Genomic DNA, 6,000 nt, shown 5'->3' on the forward strand with positions numbered 1-6,000 from the left:
CATTTTAGTATCTTAGGATGCATTTTGCGTGAATGCCTGTGATATATATTATTTATTATTATTCACTGAATTGTGAAACTCACTCTTCTTTTACTTAACTTGTAAGGAAGTAGAAGTCCGTCGACCGACTAAAGCTCTGCAATCTTCTCTGCAGGGCTATAAAAGTAAATTTCTAATTTCCGAATTTAGTTAATTTGTGTATTGTTATATGTATAACTCCATTACTTCCAACTATTGTTGAACTCCACAGTTGTAGAATTTGCGTATCTTTAATTTGGTCTTAACAGGTGTGCTAACTTATGAATGTTCTTATTTTTTTATTTAAATACATATGAACCAGTAGCCCATACTACGAATGAATGTATTATTATTAGGCCTGGACTAAATTTTACTCGAGATATTTAAAATTGGGCCAGGATTGTATGATTATTAGATATATATGCAAATTTTTATGGGCTTACTATTCCTAATATTTTCGTGTGGCATGTATGAGTTGATAGTTTAGGCTTCGGAAGCTTTAAACTTACTTGGGCCCTAGTGCCGGCCCGGTCTATGGAAACAGGTCGTGAGAGAGAGAGAGAGAGAGAGAGCAACAATTTGAGTCAATTTTGCATGGTCAGGTTTCTACACCAATGAAAGGAAATGTTGTTGTAAAGGCGAAAGTTTGTATTAGTATCAACCTACCACATAATTTTCAAAAAAAAAAAAAAAATATTCGACTTAGCACATACATAATCTTTCTTTTGTGCTTGAAGCTATATTGAAAAATAGAAAGAGCTCATACTAACCTAAAATTTTTGAGTATATATAATTAATAAAGGCAAGAACACTAAAAAAATAAAGTGATGGGTGTATGTGATTTTAAATAAATTAATGCTCAAACAACGATACAAATCAAGATTTTAAAAAGAGAAGAATCGCAGTTTCAAAGTCAGATGAAATAATTTTAAGAATATGACTCCAAATCATATGACCTACACAATTTTGGTTGAATATCATTGTCAAATAGGAATGATGATGGAAGCAAAAAACTCTTTCTGAAAATTCATGATTGCAAGGGAATTGAGTCTGATGATACACTTTGAAGTGTGATAATTGATGCTTACTTGTGAGAAGATAATTGGACTAAGGTGTGAATGTGAGCAAAAATGTGTGTAATACAGTAACTGATGCCCTATGTAAAAGAAAGAAAAATTTTCAACAGCCAAATTATCTTTAAAAAATTTTAAATTTCAAAAAAATGAAAATCAAATACTAAATAAAATAGAATAGTTGTTAATTTAGATTAAATTTCAAAATCTATTGATATTATCTAAAAATTAATTTCAAAATTAAAAAAAAATACAATCATCAAATCCAATCAAAACATAGAAAAATAAAGAAAAAAAATCTAAAAATTCTTGAAAAAAGGATAAAATTTTTATAAAATATAATAAATAGAGAATATATATAGACATGCAGTAGATAAAATATAGAGAAAATAGAGAGAAATTGAATTCTTGTATTAGAATCTTAATGTCACGACCCGATTCCATGGGCCGGACTGGCATTAGGGCCCAGGTAAGCTTAAGGCCCCCGAGGCCCGTAGTAAGCCTGAAATACTAAAAATTTACTACCTCAAATTAATTTTAAACGTTCAGCTCATATTTATAGAGAAAAATAAACCTCAAGATTTTATCAAGTTTCGGCCCAAATTATCAGCTACCACATTTCACAGTTTGGGCCCAATTAACAATACATCACTTTTTAATATGGGCTCACAAAATAATTTCGTCTATGATAATACACAACTAAATGTAAATAAATTCTACAACTGCGGAGTCACTAACTGATTGATATACATAGCCTTTTATACATACAGTTACATAGTGAAATAATTATGGAACTAGGGAAAATTCCTTTAGTGCCCTGCGTCGAAGAAACGTATCCTAAATCGAATTAGAGAGAAACTTACTTCCTGAAAAAATTAGACAAGATATGTGAGCTTTCTAAGGAGTAACTATTATTACACAACACACACATTCACACAATTGTGTAAATATATATAAATCTAGTCGTCCGACTAGTTATATGCTCACGCAGCCAGTCACACAAATGGCATGTCACCAGTACTCACAAACAATATCACCTTCAAATAATCACATCACGTGGAAATTGGTCTATGGTGTCACCGAAACCCCCGATGAGCCGTCCTCCCACATGGCCCATCCTCTCATAACGTGTGCACCAGGGAGCCGATCCCCCATACTGGCTGACCGGTCTAATCCTCACTTGACCAGCCCTCTCATTGTTTTTCCATTCTCTCTTTTCTTTTCCATACCAACAGGAGGCAACCCGGTCGTCTCCATCAAATCTAGATCATCAGGCGCTCACAACAGGAGGCCACCCTGCGGGCTGCCATCAAACCTAGATTATCAGGTGCGCCCAATAAAGAAGCCAACCTGTGGTTTTTCATATCATACAAATCACAACAGTAGGTACACACCGGGGCGCCGATCTCCCATTTACCCGGCCGACGGTCCAACCGTCCTCACAAACCCATGGTGACCCACTTCATCCCAATTCCACACAACAAAGCACAACAATATCACAACGCAATTAATCAAGTATTGCAATTAAATGCAAACATATTGATCGATTAGACATTGTAATGCAATGCGCAATTAAACATCCAAAATCAATGCAAATAAATAAATAAATAATAGTATTGACAATAAACAACAATAATAAAATAAATAACGATAATAACAATAAGGATGAAAATAAATAAGTAAATATGTAAATAATGAAATCTATAATAAAGATAATAAATAATCAGAGCACCAGATTTATTATGTATCAAATTATAGAACTACTCTAAGTAAACTTATTAATTATGTGATTAATTAAAATTTAGTCTAGTTTCTGTCAAAATTTCGGCAGCACCTCCCCTAAAAATCGGACTATCTACCTGCTTACATATCACAATATCATTATCTCTTTCTCAATCAATGCACACAGCCCATCCGTCGGGCAATCAATCAATTTAAAATCCCATCCTCCTTTCATAACAACAATATCAACACTCAACTAAAAATTTACCAACTAATTCTAATAATATCCATATAAGATCATTTATTAATTAAATTATTAGCTTTACGGTAACTAATTTGTTAAACAGCTAAAACATATTTTAGCCATAACTAATTATAACTACTACCTATTAAAATTCGATTTTTATATCGATATCGAAAATGACTAGGCCTCCCAAGTCTTAATTTATCAAATTTCGATTCTAGCCATTAACCAACTAAAATTCGCCTTACTTCTCTTATGCACAATCGGCTAGTTTTGATCTAATGGTTATCTAATTAACTAATTAACTAATTAACTAATTCTAATTTATTCTTTCTCCTCAAATCACCTAGTCATAATAATAATCATGTAATTTATTTGACAATGTTCTAAACTAATTTACAATTAGTTTATTCTAAAGTCCTAAACCAGTTAACAAATCATGTTCGCTATCCAAATACGCACACTAATCAATCTAATTTATTTACAAAAGACTATAAATGTTCATATATTTTTTATTTTTTATTTTTTTTTATTTTATTTTATTTTAGTTAATTCAATAAGTTAATATCTTGTTATTCAATTTAGTCTATTTAATAACTCGATTAATTTCATTAGTCAATTAATTCTTTATATATATAAAAATTAAGAATTGAATCTTAGAACGTACCCATTGGGAATCGGGCGACGATTCCATGATCAGCGCGAAGAGAAGAGGATTCTGTCTCTCGGGGCCTCGCCGGAGTGCCGCCGTCCGGTCACCGGACCGCCGCCGCCGACTGCCGTGCACGGTGGCCGGAAATTCAAATCATCACCAAAATTAACAAACAATATATCATTTTATTCGTTTCGATGAGAGGATCATTAATATGTATTCAAATCAAGGTGGGTACGAACTATTTGGCCGGAAATTGATCGGAAAGGTTTGGTGATACCCATTTTGCGTTTTCCGATTCCGGCCATTACAGTCGACGAGGAGGCCATCAAATGAAAGAGGAAGAAGAGAGGAGTCATTTGGTACTCACCTTGAGCCCGCTTGCCTGAAACGGCGTGAATCGCTGGAAAAAGGGTGTCCAAAACTTCAAGCTCTTCCCCTTCAAAATAGACACAATTTCAATTCAAATCTACGCTATAATCTTCTTCCTCGCGTTGAGTAGATGTTTTTAGAGTATTCATTTGCCGAATTTGGTGGCCGGAGGAAGGAGATCGAAGAAGAGGGAGGAGGAGGAGGAGGAGGTGGTCACGCTACTGAAGAAGGAGAAGGAAGAAAAGAAAAGAAAAAGAAAGAAAAAGAAAAGAAAGGAAATGGGCCGGTCCGGTTCGATTCGAACCGGTTCGGTCCGATTCAGTGATTTGGTCTCATTTCGTTTGGTTTCAACATAGTTAATTGATTTTTTGGTCCGGTTTAATTTATCTAATTATTTAGTTGGATCATAAAACATCTCTTCAATTTACTTTCTAATAGTACAACAAATAATGATAATAATAAATTAATTTAGGATAATTAGTTTATATCGTAGAGTTCCATTTTATTTCATCAAAATTTCCGGACAGTCTGTTATTGGGCTTGGGCCCAATTCAAATTCAGGCTCAAGTTAAACTTGCTCGGTCTTAACAACCCATACTATCCAAAAATTCGGGTTTTTGATTTAATAAAAATTCTAAAGTTTTGAAAATAAAATTTCGGGGTATTTCACTTAATTACCAATCCATAGGTTTAAGGAACTATTTATAGGATATAAAAGACAACCTAAAAGACATAACCTTATACACTAAAAGATATAACCCTTCATCCTATAGGAAATAACATTACATATTAAAGGATATAATTATTCATTCTAAAATACATAACCCTTTATTCCAAAAGACATAACTTATGAAGAAGATAAATAATTTCTTTGATAAACTTAATGGATATCTATTATATAATATAGTATTTATAACACTCTCCCTTGAATGTCCATTACACAAAGAGTATGCCTCATTAAAATCTTATTAGGAAAAAAACCCAGTGAGAAAAAAATATCCTAGTGAAGAAAAAAGAGTATAGTATTATTTGCGTTTTAAAAATTTATTTCTCCTCCCAATGAAGACATCACTAATTGTCTTTTCCTTAAGTGTATCATTTCTTGAGGGAATATAATATATTTTAATATTATCTCCTACAATATTATGGGGCTGATTTTCTATGCAAGCAAACTGTATGTACTTTGTGCATATCAAAATAACAATTTCAATCAAACACATTGTTGGTTTTCTTCATAAATTGTGACGTCTTTCATAAATAAAGAAATGTAAATCATATATCAAATCATTATGAGTATAATGATCCTTAAGATATATACTCATTATGGTACTATGGTACTTCAGGACATAATATTTTCATTATTGCAAAAAGATATAGTATTTCATAACTAAGGAGTTTTTTTTTATCATTTTTGGAGGTTGAAATTAGTTCTTTATCTCATTAAATGACCTCACAATTAGTTTCATTAATGGATGAGTTTTATCCATATACAATCATTTCAATCATTGGATTATATGTATTGATTAATGAAAATAAATTCCATTTATAAAATGTTTGCTCTTCAGGATGAGACAAAATTTTGTATTTTCAAATTCTTTCATCTCAAATTTCTCCTTTGATGAAATTATAATCTTTAGAAAGCTCTTCAGAAGTTTTAATAATGTTCATAAACCAAAATAATAGTAAATTATATTTAATTCTCTTATGAATATATTCTATCAATAAATATTCACTAATTAATAGGTTAATTTACCTCTAAGTAGAATAGCATATAAAATAAATATCAATACTTTGTAAAAGAATAGTGGAAACTTAATAGAATTACATCATATATTTGTTTCCCACTATAACCATTTCTTTAAGATGATTATACCATTGAGGATGTCGGATTTTTTCCAAAAGATAGGAAAGAATCGAAT

General features: G+C 31.7%; 1 long non-coding RNA gene across 1 annotated transcript; it reads right to left on the reverse strand.

Moving 5' to 3' along the window:
- Positions 1 to 1,622: 1,622 nt before the first annotated feature.
- On the reverse strand, positions 1,623 to 4,295 carry LOC110009837 (uncharacterized). The gene is made up of 2 exons (XR_016322893.1): positions 3,725 to 4,295; positions 1,623 to 1,957 (listed from the first exon to the last, which is right to left on the reverse strand). It is a non-coding gene; the product is annotated as an uncharacterized LOC110009837 (long non-coding RNA).
- Between the last annotated feature and the right edge of the window lie 1,705 nt (positions 4,296 to 6,000).

This window comes from Jatropha curcas, chromosome 10 (genome assembly GCF_041381405.1).
Source record: "Jatropha curcas cultivar XTBG-Jc1 chromosome 10, XTBG_Jcur_1.0, whole genome shotgun sequence".
In the NCBI taxonomy this organism is placed as follows: Eukaryota; Viridiplantae; Streptophyta; class Magnoliopsida; order Malpighiales; family Euphorbiaceae; genus Jatropha; species Jatropha curcas.